At 42.6% G+C, this 20910-nt stretch overlaps 15 non-coding genes across 15 annotated transcripts; all 15 read right to left on the reverse strand.

The window, feature by feature from the left end:
• Positions 1 to 150: 150 nt before the first annotated feature.
• On the reverse strand, positions 151 to 222 carry trnag-ucc (transfer RNA glycine (anticodon UCC)). Its single transcript has one exon. It is a non-coding gene; the product is annotated as a tRNA-Gly (tRNA).
• Positions 223 to 4138: 3916 nt separating this feature from the next.
• trnaa-ugc (transfer RNA alanine (anticodon UGC)) lies at positions 4139 to 4210 on the reverse strand. Its single transcript has one exon. It is a non-coding gene; the product is annotated as a tRNA-Ala (tRNA).
• Positions 4211 to 4614: 404 nt separating this feature from the next.
• trnag-ucc (transfer RNA glycine (anticodon UCC)) lies at positions 4615 to 4686 on the reverse strand. The gene has a single exon. It is a non-coding gene; the product is annotated as a tRNA-Gly (tRNA).
• Positions 4687 to 6644: 1958 nt separating this feature from the next.
• On the reverse strand, positions 6645 to 6716 carry trnaa-ugc (transfer RNA alanine (anticodon UGC)). Its single transcript has one exon. It is a non-coding gene; the product is annotated as a tRNA-Ala (tRNA).
• A 404-nt stretch (positions 6717 to 7120) lies between these two features.
• Positions 7121 to 7192, reverse strand: trnag-ucc (transfer RNA glycine (anticodon UCC)). The gene has a single exon. It is a non-coding gene; the product is annotated as a tRNA-Gly (tRNA).
• Positions 7193 to 9151: 1959 nt separating this feature from the next.
• On the reverse strand, positions 9152 to 9223 carry trnaa-ugc (transfer RNA alanine (anticodon UGC)). Its single transcript has one exon. It is a non-coding gene; the product is annotated as a tRNA-Ala (tRNA).
• A 1525-nt stretch (positions 9224 to 10748) lies between these two features.
• On the reverse strand, positions 10749 to 10820 carry trnaa-ugc (transfer RNA alanine (anticodon UGC)). Its single transcript has one exon. It is a non-coding gene; the product is annotated as a tRNA-Ala (tRNA).
• A 404-nt stretch (positions 10821 to 11224) lies between these two features.
• On the reverse strand, positions 11225 to 11296 carry trnag-ucc (transfer RNA glycine (anticodon UCC)). The gene has a single exon. It is a non-coding gene; the product is annotated as a tRNA-Gly (tRNA).
• A 1959-nt stretch (positions 11297 to 13255) lies between these two features.
• Positions 13256 to 13327, reverse strand: trnaa-ugc (transfer RNA alanine (anticodon UGC)). Its single transcript has one exon. It is a non-coding gene; the product is annotated as a tRNA-Ala (tRNA).
• A 404-nt stretch (positions 13328 to 13731) lies between these two features.
• Positions 13732 to 13803, reverse strand: trnag-ucc (transfer RNA glycine (anticodon UCC)). Its single transcript has one exon. It is a non-coding gene; the product is annotated as a tRNA-Gly (tRNA).
• A 1959-nt stretch (positions 13804 to 15762) lies between these two features.
• On the reverse strand, positions 15763 to 15834 carry trnaa-ugc (transfer RNA alanine (anticodon UGC)). The gene has a single exon. It is a non-coding gene; the product is annotated as a tRNA-Ala (tRNA).
• A 404-nt stretch (positions 15835 to 16238) lies between these two features.
• On the reverse strand, positions 16239 to 16310 carry trnag-ucc (transfer RNA glycine (anticodon UCC)). The gene has a single exon. It is a non-coding gene; the product is annotated as a tRNA-Gly (tRNA).
• A 1958-nt stretch (positions 16311 to 18268) lies between these two features.
• Positions 18269 to 18340, reverse strand: trnaa-ugc (transfer RNA alanine (anticodon UGC)). Its single transcript has one exon. It is a non-coding gene; the product is annotated as a tRNA-Ala (tRNA).
• A 404-nt stretch (positions 18341 to 18744) lies between these two features.
• trnag-ucc (transfer RNA glycine (anticodon UCC)) lies at positions 18745 to 18816 on the reverse strand. The gene has a single exon. It is a non-coding gene; the product is annotated as a tRNA-Gly (tRNA).
• Positions 18817 to 20775: 1959 nt separating this feature from the next.
• On the reverse strand, positions 20776 to 20847 carry trnaa-ugc (transfer RNA alanine (anticodon UGC)). The gene has a single exon. It is a non-coding gene; the product is annotated as a tRNA-Ala (tRNA).
• Positions 20848 to 20910: the final 63 nt, after the last annotated feature.

Here is a 20910-nt window from a genome sequence, read left to right on the forward strand (position 1 = left end):
TTGAAAACAACAACTCTTGACTCTTTTCCTAGCGCATTTTCTTGATCCTGTTCAAAGTTTGATCTCTTCACTCTAGAGAAGATGCTTACTTTGAGATTTCGAAAGTACCGAAAGGCCGCACCATTTTCAAATCGCTAAATAGAAGACAACTGCGATGGCCGGGAATCGAACCCGGGTCAACTGCTTGGAAGGCAGCTATGCTCACCACTATACCACCATCGCTTCAAAAGCACTTTATTTTCATTCTCTTAAAAAATCTAATCGGTAGAGTATACAGTACAAGTCAGTAAAGAGTCTCAGTCATCCGGGTCTGGAAGGTAAGTCATGTCAAATGGACTTCTTTTTAGTTGAAAGAGTTTCGTTAAGTTTCAAAGATAGTTGGCTCTTGTCTGCAGTGCGCTGAATATTGGTTCAGATGCTGCGCTTGTTGCAGAGATTCATTGACCGTTGACAGTATAGATTTAGAACATTAGCTTCTTTCATGAAACTTATTGCAACTTTAAAACCCGGATCAACCTCAACCTGAATCAGATCCGCTCTCTCACAAGTGAGAAATAAACAGACTGGCATTTTTAAAAGCATGTGGAGATGCCAGGGATTGATCCCAAGGCCTTTTACATGCAACACATGCCATCTACCACTGAGCTACATCTCTGGTTGCACACCAATGCAAGCCATACACATGGGAATAGGAAATAGAGCCGTCTTCAATCCCTTTAAAGAAGAATTTGCAGATTTGGCTGTCAACGACTCTCGGATCCCTACTTGTTCATGTAAAGACTCGCTCTAACAGAGTAAGCAGTGTCAGACACCATTGCTGTAGTGGCTTTCATACATCCCCAGGAAGATGACGATCATTAGGAGGCCACACCTAACGATGGAATGAAGGTCATTTAGAGCCGTGATTGTTTAAAGCCAACAACTCTTGACTCTTTTCCTAGCGCATTTTCTTTAGCCTGATCAAAGCTTGTTCTCTTTACCCTACAAACATGTTTACTTTGACATTTCTAAAGTATCGAAAAACCACACAAATTTCAAATCGCTAAACAGAAGACAACTGCAAGGGCAGGGAATCAAACCGTGGTCAACGGCTGGGGAGGGAGCTATGCTCACCACTATACCACCACCACCTCAAACACACCTTTTTTTTATTCTCTTAAGAAATCAAATTGGTAAAGTATACAGTAGAAGTCAGTAAAGATTCTGACTGATCAGTCATGAAAATTTTTCCAACTTGAAAACCCGGATGAACCTCAACCTGAATCAGATCCGCTCTCTCACAGGTGACATATAAACAGACTGTCATTTTTAAAAGTACATGGAGATGGAAGGCAAGTCATGTTAAATGGACTTCATTTTAGTTTCAAAGATAGTTGGCTAGTGCACCCAGTCACATTGCCTTGCAACGGTCATGAAGTAAGCCCAAGACACTCATTTTCCACTCTCAGGTGAGAAACAAACAGACTGTCATTTAATTAAAGCACATGGAAATACCAGGGATTGAACCCTCATACATGCAAAGCATGCGCTCTACCACTGAGCTACATCCCCAACATCATGACAGATTAAGATCACATGGGAAGTGGAAAAAGAGCAGTCTCAAATACCCGTAAGCAAGCATTCCCAGACTTGGTTGTCAAGGACCCTCGTCTTGCTTGTTTTCTGACAATTTCGGCTGTACACAATACCTACTACCTGGATCAGGTTTGTTCAGCCAATCAGAGCTTAAAGATAGCATCTTAGTTTAGGGTGGGGTGGGATAAGGCAAAGCATAATGTTCTCTTCCAATTGGTGACTGTCTCAACACACGTAATCCAGGTAATTGGCAGTGGGTAGAGCAATAGTTAGCTGGGCATAGTTGGAAGACAAGGAGGCACAGTCATTCAAATTTTTGCAACTTGAAAACCCGGATGAACCTCAGCCTGAATGAGATCCACTCTCTCACAGGTGTCGAATAAACAGACTGTCATTTTTTAAGTACATGGAGATGCCAGGAATTGATCCCAGGGTCTGGCAGGTAAGTCACGTCAAATGGACTTCTTTGTCGTTAAAATGTTCTCAAAGATAGTTGGCTAGTTCACCCAGTCACATTGCCTTGCCATGGTCATGAAGCAAGCCCAAGTCAGTTATTTTCCACTCTTAGCTGAGAAACAAAGACACTATCATTTTGTTAAAGCACGTGGAGATGCTGGGGATTGAACCCAGGGCCTCATACATGCAAAGCATGCGCTCTACCACATGTCAGTAATGAGTCTCAGTCATCCGGGTCTGGAAGGTAAGTCATGTCAAATCGACTTCTTTTTAGTTGAAAGAGTTTCGTTAAGTTTCAAAGATAGTTGGCTCTTGTCTGCAGTGCGCTGAATATTGGTTCAGATGCTGCGCTTGTTGCAGAGATTCATTGACCGTTGACAGTATAGATTTAGTACATTAGCTTCTTTCATGAAACTTATTGCAACTTTAAAACCCGGATCAACCTCAACCTGAATCAGATCCGCTCTCTCACAAGTGAGAAATAAACAGACTGGCATTTTTAAAAGCATGTGGAGATGCCAGGGATTGATCCCAGGGACTTCTAAATGCAACACATGCCATCTACCACTGAGCTACAACTCTGGTTGCACACCAATGCAAGCCATACACATGGGAATAGGAAATAGAGCCGTCTTCAATCCCTTTAAAGAAGAATTTGCAGATTTGTCTGTCAAGGACTCTCAGATCCCCACTTGTTCATGTAAAGACCCGCTCCAACAGAGTAAGCAGTGTCAGACACCATTGCTGTAGTGGCTTTCATACATCCCCAGGAAGATGACGATCATTAGGAGGCCACACCTAACGATGGAATGAAGGTCCTTTAGAGCCGTGATTGTTTAAAGCCAACAACTCTTGACTCTTTTCCTAGCGCATTTTCTTTAGACTGATCAAAGCTTGTTCTCTTTACCCTACAAACATGTTTACTTTGACATTTCTAAAGTATCGAAAAACCACACAAATTTCAAATCGCTAAACAGAAGACAACTGCAAGGGCAGGGAATCAAACCGTGGTCAACGGCTGGGGAGGGAGCTATGCTCACCACTATACCACCACCACTTCAAACACACCTTTTTTTTATTCTCTTAAGAAATCAAATTGGTAAAGTATACAGTACAAGTCAGTAAATATTCTGACTGATCAGTCATGAAAATTTTTCCAACTTGAAAACCCGGATGAACCTCAACCTGAATCAGATCCGCTCTCTCACAGGTGACATATAAACAGACTGTCATTTTTAAAAGTACATGGAGATGGAAGGCAAGTCATGTTAAATGGACTTCATTTTAGTTTCAAAGATAGTTGGCTTGTGCACCCAGTCACATTGCCTTGCAACGGTCATGAAGTAAGCCCAAGCCACTCATTTTCCACTCTCAGGTGAGAAACAAACAGACTGTCATTTAGTTAAAGATCATGGAGATACCAGGGATTGAACCCTCATACATGCAAAGCATGCGCTCTACCACTGAGCTACATCCCCAACATCATGACAGATTAAGATCACATGGGAAGTGGAAATAGAGCAGTCTCAAATACGCATAAGCAAGCATTCCCAGACTTGGTTGTCAAGGACCCTCGTCTTGCTTGTTTTCTGACAATTTCGGCTGTACACAATACCTACTACCTGGATCAGGTTTGTACAGCCAATCAGAGCTTAAAGATAGCATCTTAGTTTAGGGTGGGGTGGGATAAGGCAAAGCATAATGTTCTCTTCCAATTGGTGACTGTCTCAACACACGTAATCCAGGTAATTGGCAGTGGGTAGAGCAATAGTTAGCTGGGCATAGTTGGAAGACAAGAAAGCACAGTCATTCAAATTTTTGCAACTTGAAAACCCGGATGAACCTCAGCCTGAATGAGATCCACTCTCTCACAGGTGTCGAATAAACAGACTGTCATTTTTTAAGTACATGGAGATGCCAGGAATTGATCCCAGGGTCTGGCAGGTAAGTCACGTCAAATGGACTTCTTTGTCGTTGAAATGTTCTCAAAGATAGTTGGCTAGTTCACCCAGTCACATTGCCTTGCCATGGTCATGAAGCAAGCCCAAGTCAGTTATTTTCCACTCTCAGCTGAGAAACAAAGACACTATCATTTTGTTAAAGCACGTGGAGATGCTGGGGATTGAACCCAGGGCCTCATACATGCAAAGCATGCGCTCTACCACTGAGCTACATCCCCAGTTGCACTGGCACATAAGCCATACACATGGGAATAGGAAAAAGAGCCGTCTTCAACACCTTTAAAGAAGCATTTGCAGATTTGGCTGTCAAGGACTCTCGGATCCCTACTTGTTCATGTAAAGACCCGCTCCAACAGAGTAAGCAGTGTCAGACACCATTGCTGTAGTGGTTTTCATACATCCCCAGGAAGATGACAATCATTAGGAGGCCAAACTTAACGATGGAATGAAGGTCATTTAGAGCCGTGATTGTTTGAAAACAACAACTCTTGACTCTTTTCCTAGCGCATTTTCTTGATCCTGATCAAAGTTTGATCTCTTCACTCTAGAGAAGATGCTTACTTTGAGATTTCGAAAGTACCGAAAGACCGCACAATTTTCAAATCGCTAAATAGAAGACAACTGCGATGGCCGGGAATCGAACCCGTGTCAACTGCTTGGAAGGCAGCTATGCTCACCACTATACCACCATCGCTTCAAAAGCATTTCATTTTCATTTTCTTAAAAAATCTAATCGGTAGAGTATATAGTACCAGTCAGTAATGAGTCTCAGTCATCCGGGTCTGGAAGGTAAGTCATGTCAAATCGACTTCTTTTTAGTTGAAAGAGTTTCGTTAAGTTTCAAAGATAGTTGGCTCTTGTCTGCAGTGCGCTGAATATTGGTTCAGATGCTGCGCTTGTTGCAGAGATTCATTGACCGTTGACAGTATAGATTTAGTACATTAGCTTCTTTCATGAAACTTATTGCAACTTTAAAACCCGGATCAACCTCAACCTGAATCAGATCCGCTCTCTCACAAGTGAGAAATAAACAGACTGGCATTTTTAAAAGCATGTGGAGATGCCAGGGATTGATCCCAGGGCCTTCTACATGCAACACATGCCATCTACCACTGAGCTACAACTCTGGTTGCACACCAATGCAAGCCATACACATGGGAATAGGAAATAGAGCCGTCTTCAATCCCTTTAAAGAAGAATTTGCAGATTTGTCTGTCAAGGACTCTCAGATCCCCACTTGTTCATGTAAAGACCCGCTCCAACAGAGTAAGCAGTGTCAGACACCATTGCTGTAGTGGCTTTCATACATCCCCAGGAAGATGACGATCATTAGGAGGCCACACCTAACGATGGAATGAAGGTCCTTTAGAGCCGTGATTGTTTAAAGCCAACAACTCTTGACTCTTTTCCTAGCGCATTTTCTTTAGTCTGATCAAAGCTTGTTCTCTTTACCCTACAAACATGTTTACTTTGACATTTCTAAAGTATCGAAAAACCACACAAATTTCAAATCGCTAAACAGAAGACAACTGCAAGGGCAGGGAATCAAACCGTGGTCAACGGCTGGGGAGGGAGCTATGCTCACCACTATACCACCACCACTTCAAACACACCTTTTTTTTATTCTCTTAAGAAATCAAATTGGTAAAGTATACAGTACAAGTCCGTAAATATTCTGACTGATCAGTCATGAAAATTTTTCCAACTTGAAAACCCGGATGAACCTCAACCTGAATCAGATCCGCTCTCTCACAGGTGACATATAAACAGACTGTCATTTTTAAAAGTACATGGAGATGGAAGGCAAGTCATGTTAAATGGACTTCATTTTAGTTTCAAAGATAGTTGGCTAGTGCACCCAGTCACATTGCCTTGCAACGGTCATGAAGTAAGCCCAAGACACTCATTTTCCACTCTCAGGTGAGAAACAAACAGACTGTCATTTAGTTAAAGCACATGGAGATACCGGGGATTGAACCCTCATACATGCAAAGCATGCGCTCTACCAATGAGCTACATCCCCAACATCATGACAGATTAAGATCACATGGGAAGTGGAAATAGAGCAGTCTCAAATACCCGTAAGCAAGCATTCCCAGACTTGGTTGTCAAGGACCCTCGTCTTGCTTGTTTTCTGACAATTTCGGCTGTACACAATACCTACTACCTGGATCAGGTTTGTTCAGCCAATCAGAGCTTAAAGATAGCATCTTAGTTTAGGGTTGGGTGGGATAAGGCAAAGCATAATGTTCTCTTCCAATTGGTGACTGTCTCAACACACGTAATCCAGGTAATTGGCAGTGGGTAGAGCAATAGTTATCTGGGCATAGTTGGAAGACAAGGAGGCACAGTCATTCAAATTTTTGCAACTTGAAAACCCGGATGAACCTCAGCCTGAATGAGATCCACTCTCTCACAGGTGTCGAATAAACAGACTGTCATTTTTTAAGTACATGGAGATGCCAGGAATTGATCCCAGGGTCTGGCAGGTAAGTCATGTCAAATGGACTTCTTTGTCGTTAAAATGTTCTCAAAGATAGTTGGCTAGTTCACCCAGTCACATTGCCTTGCCATGGTCATGAAGCAAGCCCAAGTCAGTTATTTTCCACTCTCAGCTGAGAAACAAAGCCACTATCGTTTTGTTAAAGCACGTGGAGATGCTGGGGATTGAACCCAGGACCTCATACATGCAAAGCATGCGCTCTACCACTGAGCTACATCCCCAGTTGCACTGGCACATAAGCCATACACATGGGAATAGGAAAAAGAGCCGTCTTCAACACCTTTAAAGAAGCATTTGCAGATTTGGCTGTCAAGGACTCTCGGATCCCTACTTGTTCATGTAAAGACCCGTTCCAACAGAGTAAGCAGTGTCAGACACCATTGCTGTAGTGGTTTTCATACATCCCCAGGAAGATGACAATCATTAGGAGGCCAAACTTAACGATGGAATGAAGGTCATTTAGAGCCGTGATTGTTTGAAAACAACAACTCTTGACTCTTTTCCTAGCGCATTTTCTTGATCCTGATCAAATTTTGATCTCTTCACTCTAGAGAAGATGCTTACTTTGAGATTTCGAAAGTACCGAAAGACCGCACAATTTTCAAATCGCTAAATAGAAGAGAACTGCGATGGCCGGGAATCGAACCCAGGTCAACTGCTTGGAAGGCAGCTATGCTCACCACTATACCACCATCGCTTCAAAAGCATTTTATTTTCATTCCCTTAAAAAATCTAATCGGTAGAGTATACAGTACAAGTCGGTAAAGAGTCTCAGTCATCCGGGTCTGGAAGGTAAGTCATGTCAAATGGACTTCTTTTTAGTTGAAAGAGTTTCGTTAAGTTTCAAAGATAGTTGGCTCTTGTCTGCAGTGCGCTGAATATTGGTTCAGATGCTGCGCTTGTTGCAGAGATTCATTGACCGTTGACAGTATAGATTTAGTACATTAGCTTCTTTCATGAAACTTATTGCAACTTTAAAACCCGGATCAACCTCAACCTGAATCAGATCCGCTCTCTCACAAGTGAGAAATAAACAGACTGGCATTTTTAAAAGCATATGGAGATGCCAGGGATTAATCCCAGGGCCTTCTACATGCAACACATGCCATGTACCACTGAGATACAACTCTGGTTGCACACCAATGCAAGCCATACACATGGGAATAGGAAATAGAGCCGTCTTCAATCCCTTTAAAGAAGAATTTGCAGATTTGGCTGTCAAGGACTCTCGGATCCCCTCTTGTTCATGTAAAGACCTGCTCCAACAGAGTAAGCAGTGTCAGACTCCATTGCTGTAGTGGTTTTCATACATCCCCAGGAAGATGACGATCATTAGGAGGCCACACCTAACGATTGAATGAAGGTCCTTTAGAGCCTTGATTGTTTAAAGCCAACAACTCTTGACTCTTTTCCTAGCGCATTTTCTTTAGCCTGAGCAAAGCTTGTTCTCTTTACCCTACAAACATGTTTACTTTGACATTTCTAAAGTATCGAAAAACCACACAAATTTCAAATCGCTAAACAGAAGACAACTGCAAGGGCAGGGAATCAAACCGTGGTCAACGGCTGGGGAGGGAGCTATGCTCACCACTATACCACCACCACTTCAAACGCACCTTTTTTTAATTCTCTTAAGAAATCAAATTGGTAAAGTATACAGTACAAGTCAGTAAAGATTCTGACTGATCAGTCATGAAAATTTTTCCAACTTGAAAACCCGGATGAACCTCAACCTGAATCAGATCCGCTCTCTCACAGGTGACATATAAACAGACTGTCATTTTTAAAAGTACATGGAGATGGAAGGCAAGTCAAAGGTAAATGGACTTCATTTTAGTTTCAAAGATAGTTGGCTAGTGCACCCAGTCACATTGCCTTGCAACGGTCATGAAGTAAGCCCAAGACACTCATTTTCCACTCTCAGGTGAGAAACAAACAGACTGTCATTTAGTTAAAGCACATGGAGATACCGGGGATTGAACCCTCATACATGCAAAGCATGCGCTCTACCACTGAGCTACATCCCCAACATCATGACAGATTAAGATCACATGGGAGGTGGAAATAGAGCAGTCTCAAATACCCGTAAGCAAGCATTCCCAGACTTGGTTGTCAAGGACCCTCGTCTTGCTTGTTTTCTGACAATTTCGGCTGTACACAATACCTACTACCTGGATCAGGTTTGTTCAGCCAATCAGAGCTTAAAGATAGAATCTTAGTTTAGGGTGGGGTGGGATAAGGCAAAGCATAATGTTCTCTTCCAATTGGTGACTGTCTCAACACACGTAATCCAGGTAATTGGCAGTGGGTAGAGCAATAGTTAGCTGGGCATAGTTGGAAGACAAGGAGGCACAGTCATTCAAATTTTTGCAACTTTAAAACCCGGATGAACCTCAGACTGAATGAGATCCACTCTCTCACAAGTGTCGAATAAACAGACTGTCATTTTTTAAGTACATGGAGATGCCAGGAATTGATTCCAGGGTCTGGCAGGTAAGTCATGTCAAATGGACTTCTTTGTCGTTAAAATGTTCTCAAAGATAATTGGCTAGTTCACCCAGTCACATTGCCTTGCCATGGTCATGAAGCAAGCCCAAGTCAGTTATTTTCCACTCTCAGCTGAGAAACAAAGACACTATCATTTTGTTAAAGCACGTGGAGATGCTGGGGATTGAACCCAGGGCCTCATACATGCAAAGCATGCGCTCTACCACTGAGCTACATCCCCAGTTGCACTGGCACATAAGCCATACACATGGGAATAGGAAAAAGAGCCGTCTTCAACACCTTTAAAGAAGCATTTGCAGATTTGGCTGTCAAGGACTCTCGGATCCCTACTTGTTCATGTAAAGACCCGCTCCAACAGAGTAAGCAGTGTCAGACACCATTGCTGTAGTGGCTTTCATACATCCCCAGAAAGATGACGATCATTAGGAGGCCACACCTAACGATGGAATGAAGGTCATTTAGAGCCGTGATTGTTTAAAGCCAACAACTCTTGACTCTTTTCCTAGCGCATTTTCTTTAGCCTGATCAAAGCTTGTTCTCTTTACCCTACAAACATGTTTACTTTGACATTTCTAAAGTATCGAAAAACCACACAAATTTCAAATCGCTAAACAGAAGACAACTGCAAGGGCAGGGAATCAAACCGTGGTCAACGGCTGGGGAGGGAGCTATGCTCACCACTATACCACCACCACCTCAAACACACCTTTTTTTTATTCTCTTAAGAAATCAAATTGGTAAAGTATACAGTAGAAGTCAGTAAAGATTCTGACTGATCAGTCATGAAAATTTTTCCAACTTGAAAACCCGGATGAACCTCAACCTGAATCAGATCCGCTCTCTCACAGGTGACATATAAACAGACTGTCATTTTTAAAAGTACATGGAGATGGAAGGCAAGTCATGTTAAATGGACTTCATTTTAGTTTCAAAGATAGTTGGCTAGTGCACCCAGTCACATTGCCTTGCAACGGTCATGAAGTAAGCCCAAGACACTCATTTTCCACTCTCAGGTGAGAAACAAACAGACTGTCATTTAGTTAAAGCACATGGAGATACCGGGGATTTAACCCTCATACATGCAAAGCATGCGCTCTACCACTGAGCTACATCCCCAACATCATGACAGATTAAGATCACATGGGAAGTGGAAATAGAGCAGTCTCAAATACCCGTAAGCAAGCATTCCCAGACTTGGTTGTCAAGGACCCTCGTCTTGCTTGTTTTCTGACAATTTCGGCTGTACACAATACCTACTACCTGGATCAGGTTTGTTCAGCCAATCAGAGCTTAAAGATAGCATCTTAGTTTAGGGTGGGGTGGGATAAGGCAAAGCATAATGTTCTCTTCCAATTGGTGACTCTCTCAACACACGTAATCCAGGTAATTGGCAGTGGGTAGAGCAATAGTTAGCTGGGCATAGTTGGAAAACAAGGAGGCACAGTCATTCAAATTTTTGCAACTTGAAAACCCGGATGAACCTCAACCTGAATGAGATCCACTCTCTCACAGGTGTCGAATAAACAGACTGTCATTTTTTAAGTACATGGAGATGCCAGGAATTGATCCCAGGGTCTGGCAGGTAAGTCATGTCAAATGGACTTCTTTGTCATTGAAATGTTCTCAAAGATAGTTGGCTAGTTCACCCAGTCACATTGCCTTGCCATGGTCATGAAGCAAGCCCAAGTCAGTTATTTTCCACTCTCAGCAGAGAAACAAAGACACTATCATTTTGTTAAAGCACGTGGAGGTGCTGGGGATTGAACCCAGGGCCTCATACATGCAAAGCATGCGCTCTACCACTGAGCTACATCCCCAGTTGCACTGGCACATAAGCCATACACATGGGAATAGGAAAAAGAGCCGTCTTCAACACCTTTAAAGAAGCATTTGCAGATTTGGCTGTCAAGGACTCTCGGATCCCTACTTGTTCATGTAAAGACCCGCTCCAACAGAGTAAGCAGTGTCAGACACCATTGCTGTAGTGGTTTTCATACATTCCCAGGAAGATGACAATCATTAGGAGGCCAAACTTAACGATAGAATGAAGGTCATTTAGAGCCGTGATTGTTTGAAAACAACAACTCTTGACTCTTTTCCTAGCGCATTTTCTTGATCCTGATCAAAGTTTGATCTCTTCACTCTAGAGAAGATGCTTACTTTGAGATTTCGAAAGTACCGAAAGACCGCACAATTTTCAAATCGCTAAATAGAAGACAACTGCGATGGCCGGGAATCGAACCCGGGTCAACTGCTTGGAAGGCAGCTATGCTCACCACTATACCACCATCGCTTCAAAAGCATTTTATTTTCATTCCCTTAAAAAATCTAATCGATAGAGTATACAGTACAAGTCAGTAAAGAGTCTCAGTCATCCGGGTCTGGAAGGTAAGTCATGTCAAATGGACTTCTTTTTAGTTGAAAGAGTTTCGTTAAGTTTCAAAGATAGTTGGCTCTTGTCTGCAGTGCGCTGAATATTGGTTCAGATGCTGCGCTTGTTGCAGAGATTCATTGACCGTTGACAGTATAGATTTAGTACATTAGCTTCTTTCATGAAACTTATTGCAACTTTAAAACCCGGATCAACCTCAACCTGAATCAGATCCGCTCTCTCACAAGTGAGAAATAAACAGACTGGCATTTTTAAAAGCATATGGAGATGCCAGGGATTAATCCCAGGGCCTTCTACATGCAACACATGCCATGTACCACTGAGATACAACTCTGGTTGCACACCAATGCAAGCCATACACATGGGAATAGGAAATAGAGCCGTCTTCAATCCCTTTAAAGAAGAATTTGCAGATTTGGCTGTCAAGGACTCTCGGATCCCCACTTGTTCATGTAAAGACCTGCTCCAACAGAGTAAGCAGTGTCAGACTCCATTGCTGTAGTGGCTTTCATACATCCCCAGGAAGATGACGATCATTAGGAGGCCACACCTAACGATTGAATGAAGGTCCTTTAGAGCCGTGATTGTTTAAAGCCAACAACTCTTGACTCTTTTCCTAGCGCATTTTCTTTAGCCTGATCAAAGCTTGTTCTCTTTACCCTACAAACATGTTTACTTTGACATTTCTAAAGTATCGAAAAACCACACAAATTTCAAATCGCTAAACAGAAGACAACTGCAAGGGCAGGGAATCAAACCGTGGTCAACGGCTGGGGAGGGAGCTATGCTCACCACTATACCACCACCACTTCAAACGCACCTTTTTTTAATTCTCTTAAGAAATCAAATTGGTAAAGTATACAGTACAAGTCAATAAAGATTCTGACTGATCAGTCATGAAAATTTTTCCAACTTGAAAACCCGGATGAACCTCAACCTGAATCAGATCCGCTCTCTCACAGGTGACATATAAACAGACTGTCATTTTTAAAAGTACATGGAGATGGAAGGCAAGTCAAAGGTAAATGGACTTCATTTTAGTTTCAAAGATAGTTGGCTAGTGCACCCAGTCACATTGCCTTGCAACGGTCATGAAGTAAGCCCAAGACACTCATTTTCCACTCTCAGGTGAGAAACAAACAGACTGTCATTTAGTTAAAGCACATGGAGATACCGGGGATTGAACCCTCATACATGCAAAGCATGCGCTCTACCACTGAGCTACATCCCCAACATCATGACAGATTAAGATCACATGGGAGGTGGAAATAGAGCAGTCTCAAATACCCGTAAGCAAGCATTCCCAGACTTGGTTGTCAAGGACCCTCGTCTTGCTTGTTTTCTGACAATTTCGGCTGTACACAATACCTACTACCTGGATCAGGTTTGTTCAGCCAATCAGAGCTTAAAGATAGCATCTTAGTTTAGGGTGGGGTGGGATAAGGCAAAGCATAATGTTCTCTTCCAATTGGTGACTGTCTCAACACACGTAATCCAGGTAATTGGCAGTGGGTAGAGCAATAGTTAGCTGGGCATAGTTGGAAAACAAGGAGGCGCAGTCATTCAAATTTTTGCAACTTGAAAACCCAGATGAACCTCAACCTGAATGAGATCCACTCTCTCACAGGTGTCGAATAAACAGACTGTCATTTTTTAAGTACATGGAGATGCCAGGAATTGATCCCAGGGTCTGGCAGGTAAGTCATGTCAAATGGACTTCTTTGTCATTGAAATGTTCTCAAAGATAGTTGGCTAGTTCACCCAGTCACATTGCCTTGCCATGGTCATGAAGCAAGCCCAAGTCAGTTATTTTCCACTCTCAGCAGAGAAACAAAGACACTATCATTTTGTTAAAGCACGTGGAGGTGCTGGGGATTGAACCCAGGGCCTCATACATGCAAAGCATGCGCTCTACCACTGAGCTACATCCCCAGTTGCACTGGCACATAAGCCATACACATGGGAATAGGAAAAAGAGCCGTCTTCAACACCTTTAAAGAAGCATTTGCAGATTTGGCTGTCAAGGACTCTCGGATCCCTACTTGTTCATGTAAAGACCCGCTCCAACAGAGTAAGCAGTGTCAGACACCATTGCTGTAGTGGTTTTCATACATCCCCAGGAAGATGACAATCATTAGGAGGCCAAACTTAACGATAGAATGAAGGTCATTTAGAGCCGTGATTGTTTGAAAACAACAACTCTTGACTCTTTTCCTAGCGCATTTTCTTGATCCTGATCAAAGTTTGATCTCTTCACTCTAGAGAAGATGCTTACTTTGAGATTTCGAAAGTACCGAAAGACCGGATAATTTTCAAAACGCTAAATAGAAGACAACTGCGATGGCAGGGAATCGAACCCGGGTCAACTGCTTGGAAGGCAGCTATGCTCACCACTATACCACCATCGCTTCAAAAGCATTTTATTTTCATTCCCTTAAAAAATCTAATCGATAGAGTATACAGTACAAGTCAGTAAAGAGTCTCAGTCATCCGGGTCTGGAAGGTAAGTCATGTCAAATGGACTTCTTTTTAGTTGAAAGAGTTTCATTAAGTTTCAAAGATAGTTGGCTCTTGTCTGCAGTGCGCTGAATATTGGTTCAGATGCTGCGCTTGTTGCAGAGATTCATTGACCGTTGACAGTATAGATTTAGTACATTAGCTTCTTTCATGAAACTTATTGCAACTTTAAAACCCGGATCAACCTCAACCTGAATCAGATCCGCTCTCTCACAAGTGAGAAATAAACAGACTGGCATTTTTAAAAGCATATGGAGATGCCAGGGATTAATCCCAGGGCCTTCTACATGCAACACATGCCATGTACCACTGAGATACAACTCTGGTTGCACACCAATGCAAGCCATACACATGGGAATAGGAAATAGAGCCGTCTTCAATCCCTTTAAAGAAGAATTTGCAGATTTGGCTGTCAAGGACTCTCGGATCCCCACTTGTTCATGTAAAGACCTGCTCCAACAGAGTAAGCAGTGTCAGACTCCATTGCTGTAGTGGCTTTCATACATCCCCAGGAAGATGACGATCATTAGGAGGCAACACCTAACGATTGAATGAAGGTCCTTTAGAGCCGTGATTGTTTAAAGCCAACAACTCTTGACTCTTTTCCTAGCGCATTTTCTTTAGCCTGATCAAAGCTTGTTCTCTTTACCCTACAAACATGTTTACTTTGACATTTCTAAAGTATCGAAAAACCACACAAATTTCAAATCGCTAAACAGAAGACAACTGCAAGGGCAGGGAATCAAACCGTGGTCAACGGCTGGGGAGGGAGCTATGCTCACCACTATACCACCACCACTTCAAACGCACCTTTTTTTAATTCTCTTAAGAAATCAAATTGGTAAAGTATACAGTACAAGTCAGTAAAGATTCTGACTGATCAGTCATGAAAATTTTTCCAACTTGAAAACCCGGATGAACCTCAACCTGAATCAGATCCGGTCTCTCACAGGTGACATATAAACAGACTGTCATTTTTAAAAGTACATGGAGATGGAAGGCAAGTCAAAGGTAAATGGACTTCATTTTAGTTTCAAAGATAGTTGGCTAGTGCACCCAGTCACATTGCCTTGCAACGGTCATGAAGTAAGCCCAAGACACTCATTTTCCACTCTCAGGTGAGAAACAAACAGACTGTCATTTAGTTAAAGCACATGGAGATACCGGGGATTGAACCCTCATACATGCAAAGCATGCGCTCTACCACTGAGCTACATCCCCAACATCATGACAGATTAAGATCACATGGGAGGTGGAAATAGAGCAGTCTCAAATACCCGTAAGCAAGCATTCCCAGACTTGGTTGTCAAGGACCCTCGTCTTGCTTGTTTTCTGACAATTTCGGCTGTACACAATACCTACTACCTGGATCAGGTTTGTTCAGCCAATCAGAGCTTAAAGATAGCATCTTAGTTTAGGGTGGGGTGGGATAAGGCAAAGCATAATGTTCTCTTCCAATTGGTGACTGTCTCAACACACGTAATCCAGGTAATTGGCAGTGGGTAGAGCAATAGTTAGCTGGGCATAGTTGGAAGACAAGGAGGCACAGTCATTCAAATTTTTGCAACTTGAAAACCCAGATGAACCTCAGCCTGAATGAGATCCACTCTCTCACAGGTGTCGAATAAACAGACTGTCATTTTTTAAGTACATGGAGATGCCAGGAATTGATCCCAGGGTCTGGCAGGTAAGTCATGTCAAATGGACTTCTTTGTCGTTAAAATGTTCTCAAAGATAGTTGGCTAGTTCACCCAGTCACATTGCCTTGCCATGGTCATGAAGCAAGCCCAAGTCAGTTATTTTCCACTCTCAGCTGAGAAACAAAGCCACTATCGTTTTGTTAAAGCACGTGGAGATGCTGGGGATTGAACCCAGGGCCTCATACATGCAAAGCATGCGCTCTACCACTGAGCTACATCCCCAGTTGCACTGGCACATAAGCCATACACATGGGAATAGGAAAAAGAGCCGTCTTCAACACCTTTAAAGAAGCATTTGCAGATTTGGCTGTCAAGGACTCTCGGATCCCTACTTGTTCATGTAAAGACCCGTTCCAACAGAGTAAGCAGTGTCAGACACCATTGCTGTAGTGGTTTTCATACATCCCCAGGAAGATGACAATCATTAGGAGGCCAAACTTAACGATGGAATGAAGGTCATTTAGAGCCGTGATTGTTTGAAAACAACAACTCTTGACTCTTTTCCTAGCGCATTTTCTTGATCCTGTTCAAAGTTTGATCTCTTCACTCTAGAGAAGATGCTTACTTTGAGATTTCGAAAGTACCGAAAGACCGCACAATTTTCAAATCGCTAAATAGAAGACAACTGCGATGGCCGGGAATCGAACCCGGGTCAACTGCTTGGAAGGCAGCTATGCTCACCACTATACCACCATCGCTTCAAAAGCATTTTATTTTCATTCCCTTAAAAAATCTAATCGGTAGAGTATACAGTACAAGTCAGTAAAGAGTCTCAGTCATCCGGGTCTGGAAGGTAAGTCATGTCAAATGGACTTCTTTTTAGTTGAAAGAGTTTCGTTAAGTTTCAAAGATAGTTGGCTCTTGTCTGCAGTGCGCTGAATATTGGTTCAGATGCTGCGCTTGTTGCAGAGATTCATTGACCGTTGACAGTATAGATTTAGTACATTAGCTTCTTTCATGAAACTTATTGCAACTTTAAAACCCGGATCAACCTCAACCTGAATCAGATCCGCTCTCTCACAAGTGAGAAATAAACAGACTGGCATTTTTAAAAGCATATGGAGATGCCAGGGATTAATCCCAGGGCCTTCTACATGCAACACATGCCATGTACCACTGAGATACAACTCTGGTTGCACACCAATGCAAGCCATACACATGGGAATAGGAAATAGAGCCGTCTTCAATCCCTTTAAAGAAGAATTTGCAGATTTGGCTGTCAAGGACTCTCGGATCCCCACTTGTTCATGTAAAGACCTGCTCCAACAGAGTAAGCAGTGTCAGACTCCATTGCTGTAGTGGCTTTCATACATCCCCAGGAAGATGACGATCATTAAGAGGCCACACCTAACGATTGAATGAAGGTCCTTTAGAGCCGTGATTGTTTAAAGCCAACAACTCTTGACTCTTTTCCTAGCGCATTTTCTTTAGCCTGATCAAAGCTTGTTCTCTTTACCCTACAAACATGTTTACTTTGACATTTCTAAAGTATCGAAAAACCACACAAATTTCAAATCGCTAAACAGAAGACAACTGCAAGGGCAGGGAATCAAACCGTGGTCAACGGCTGGGGAGGGAGCTATGCTCACCACTATACCACCACCACTTCAAACGCACCTTTTTTTAATTCTCTTAAGAAATCAAATTGGTAAAGTATACAGTACAAGTCAGTAAAGATTCTGACTGATCAGTCATGAAAATTTTTCCAACTTGAAAACCCGGATGAACCTCAACCTGAATCAGATCCGCTCTCTCACAGGTGACATATAAACAGACTGTCATTTTTAAAAGTACATGGAGATGGAAGGCAAGTCATGTTAAATGGACTTCATTTTAGTTTCAAAGATAGTTGGCTTGTGCACCCAGTCACATTGCCTTGCAACGGTCATGAAGTAAGCCCAAGCCACTCATTTTCCACTCTCAGGTGAGAAACAAACAGACTGTCATTTAGTTAAAGATCATGGAGATACCAGGGATTGAACCCTCATACATGCAAAGCATGCGCTCTACCACTGAGCTACATCCCCAACATCATGACAGATTAAGATCACATGGGAAGTGGAAATAGAGCAGTCTCAAATACGCGTAAGCAAGCATTCCCAGACTTGGTTGTCAAGGACCCTCGTCTTGCTTGTTTTCTGACAATTTCGGCTGTACACAATACCTACTACCTGGATCAGGTTTGTACAGCCAATCAGAGCTTAAAGATAGCATCTTAGTTTAGGGTGGGGTGGGATAAGGCAAAGCATAATGTTCTCTTCCAATTGGTGACTGTCTCAACACACGTAATCCAGGTAATTGGCAGTGGGTAGAGCAATAGTTAGCTGGGCATAGTTGGAAAACAAGGAGGCGCAGTCATTCAAATTTTTGCAACTTGAAAACCCAGATGAACCTCAACCTGAATGAGATCCACTCTCTCACAGGTGTCGAATAAACAGACTGTCATTTTTTAAGTACATGGAGATGCCAGGAATTGATCCCAGGGTCTGGCAGGTAAGTCATGTCAAATGGACTTCTTTGTCATTGAAATGTTCTCAAAGATAGTTGGCTAGTTCACCCAGTCACATTGCCTTGCCATGGTCATGAAGCAAGCCCAAGTCAGTTATTTTCCACTCTCAGCAGAGAAACAAAGACACTATCATTTTGTTAAAGCACGTGGAGGTGCTGGGGATTGAACCCAGGGCCTCATACATGCAAAGCATGCGCTCTACCACTGAGCTACATCCCCAGTTGCACTGGCACATAAGCCATACACATGGGAATAGGAAAAAGAGCCGTCTTCAACACCTTTAAAGAAGCATTTGCAGATTTGGCTGTCAAGGACTCTCGGATCCCTACTTGTTCATGTAAAGACCCGCTCCAACAGAGTAAGCAGTGTCAGACACCATTGCTGTAGTGGTTTTCATACATCCCCAGGAAGATGACAATCATTAGGAGGCCAAACTTAACGATAGAATGAAGGTCATTTAGAGCCGTGATTGTTTGAAAACAACAACTCTTGACTCTTTTCCTAGCGCATTTTCTTGATCCTGATCAAAGTTTGATCTCTTCACTCTAGAGAAGATGCTTACTTTGAGATTTCGAAAGTACCGAAAGACCGGATAATTTTCAAAACGCTAAATAGAAGACAACTGCGATGGCAGGGAATCGAACCCGGGTCAACTGCTTGGAAGGCAGCTATGCTCACCACTATACCACCATCGCTTCAAAAGCATTTTATTTTCATTCCCTTAAAAAATCTAATCGATAGAGTATACAGTACAAGTCAGTAAAGAGTCTCAGTCATCCGGGTCTGGAAGGTAAGTCATGTCAAATGGACTTCTTTTTAGTTGAAAGAGTTTCATTAAGTTTCAAAGATAGTTGGCTCTTGTCTGCAGTGCGCTGAATATTGGTTCAGATGCTGCGCTTGTTGCAGAGATTCATTGACCGTTGACAGTATAGATTTAGTACATTAGCTTCTTTCATGAAACTTATTGCAACTTTAAAACCCGGATCAACCTCAACCTGAATCAGATCCGCTCTCTCACAAGTGAGAAATAAACAGACTGGCATTTTTAAAAGCATATGGAGATGCCAGGGATTAATCCCAGGGCCTTCTACATGCAACACATGCCATGTACCACTGAGATACAACTCTGGTTGCACACCAATGCAAGCCATACACATGGGAATAGGAAATAGAGCCGTCTTCAATCCCTTTAAAGAAGAATTTGCAGATTTGGCTGTCAAGGACTCTCGGATCCCCACTTGTTCATGTAAAGACCTGCTCCAACAGAGTAAGCAGTGTCAGACTCCATTGCTGTAGTGGCTTTCATACATCCCCAGGAAGATGACGATCATTAGGAGGCAACACCTAACGATTGAATGAAGGTCCTTTAGAGCCGTGATTGTTTAAAGCCAACAACTCTTGACTCTTTTCCTAGCGCATTTTCTTTAGCCTGATCAAAGCTTGTTCTCTTTACCCTACAAACATGTTTACTTTGACATTTCTAAAGTATCGAAAAACCACACAAATTTCAAATCGCTAAACAGAAGACAACTGCAAGGGCAGGGAATCAAACCGTGGTCAACGGCTGGGGAGGGAGCTATGCTCACCACTATACCACCACCACTTCAAACGCACCTTTTTTTAATTCTCTTAAGAAATCAAATTGGTAAAGTATACAGTACAAGTCAGTAAAGATTCTGACTGATCAGTCATGAAAATTTTTCCAACTTGAAAACCCGGATGAACCTCAACCTGAATCAGATCCGGTCTCTCACAGGTGACATATAAACAGACTGTCATTTTTAAAAGTACATGGAGATGGAAGGCAAGTCAAAGGTAAATGGACTTCATTTTAGTTTCAAAGATAGTTGGCTAGTGCACCCAGTCACATTGCCTTGCAACGGTCATGAAGTAAGCCCAAGACACTCATTTTCCACTCTCAGGTGAGAAACAAACAGACTGTCATTTAGTTAAAGCACATGGAGATACCGGGGATTGAACCCTCATACATGCAAAGCATGCGCTCTACCACTGAGCTACATCCCCAACATCATGACAGATTAAGATCACATGGGAGGTGGAAATAGAGCAGTCTCAAATACCCGTAAGCAAGCATTCCCAGACTTGGTTGTCAAGGACCCTCGTCTTGCTTGTTTTCTGACAATTTCGGCTGTACACAATACCTACTACCTGGATCAGGTTTGTTCAGCCAATCAGAGCTTAAAGATAGCATCTTAGTTTAGGGTGGGGTGGGATAAGGCAAAGCATAATGTTCTCTTCCAATTGGTGACTGTCTCAACACACGTAATCCAGGTAATTGGCAGTGGGTAGAGCAATAGTTAGCTGGGCATAGTTGGAAGACAAGGAGGCACAGTCATTCAAATTTTTGCAACTTGAAAACCCAGATGAACCTCAGCCTGAATGAGATCCACTCTCTCACAGGTGTCGAATAAACAGACTGTCATTTTTTAAGTACATGGAGATGCCAGGAATTGATCCCAGGGTCTGGCAGGTAAGTCATGTCAAATGGACTTCTTTGTCGTTAAAATGTTCTCAAAGATAGTTGGCTAGTTCACCCAGTCACATTGCCTTGCCATGGTCATGAAGCAAGCCCAAGTCAGTTATTTTCCACTCTCAGCTGAGAAACAAAGCCACTATCGTTTTGTTAAAGCACGTGGAGATGCTGGGGATTGAACCCAGGGCCTCATACATGCAAAGCATGCGCTCTACCACTGAGCTACATCCCCAGTTGCACTGGCACATAAGCCATACACATGGGAATAGGAAAAAGAGCCGTCTTCAACACCTTT

This window comes from Channa argus, unplaced genomic scaffold, assembly GCF_033026475.1.
Source record: "Channa argus isolate prfri unplaced genomic scaffold, Channa argus male v1.0 Contig143, whole genome shotgun sequence".
NCBI classification, from domain to species: domain Eukaryota; kingdom Metazoa; phylum Chordata; class Actinopteri; order Anabantiformes; family Channidae; genus Channa; species Channa argus.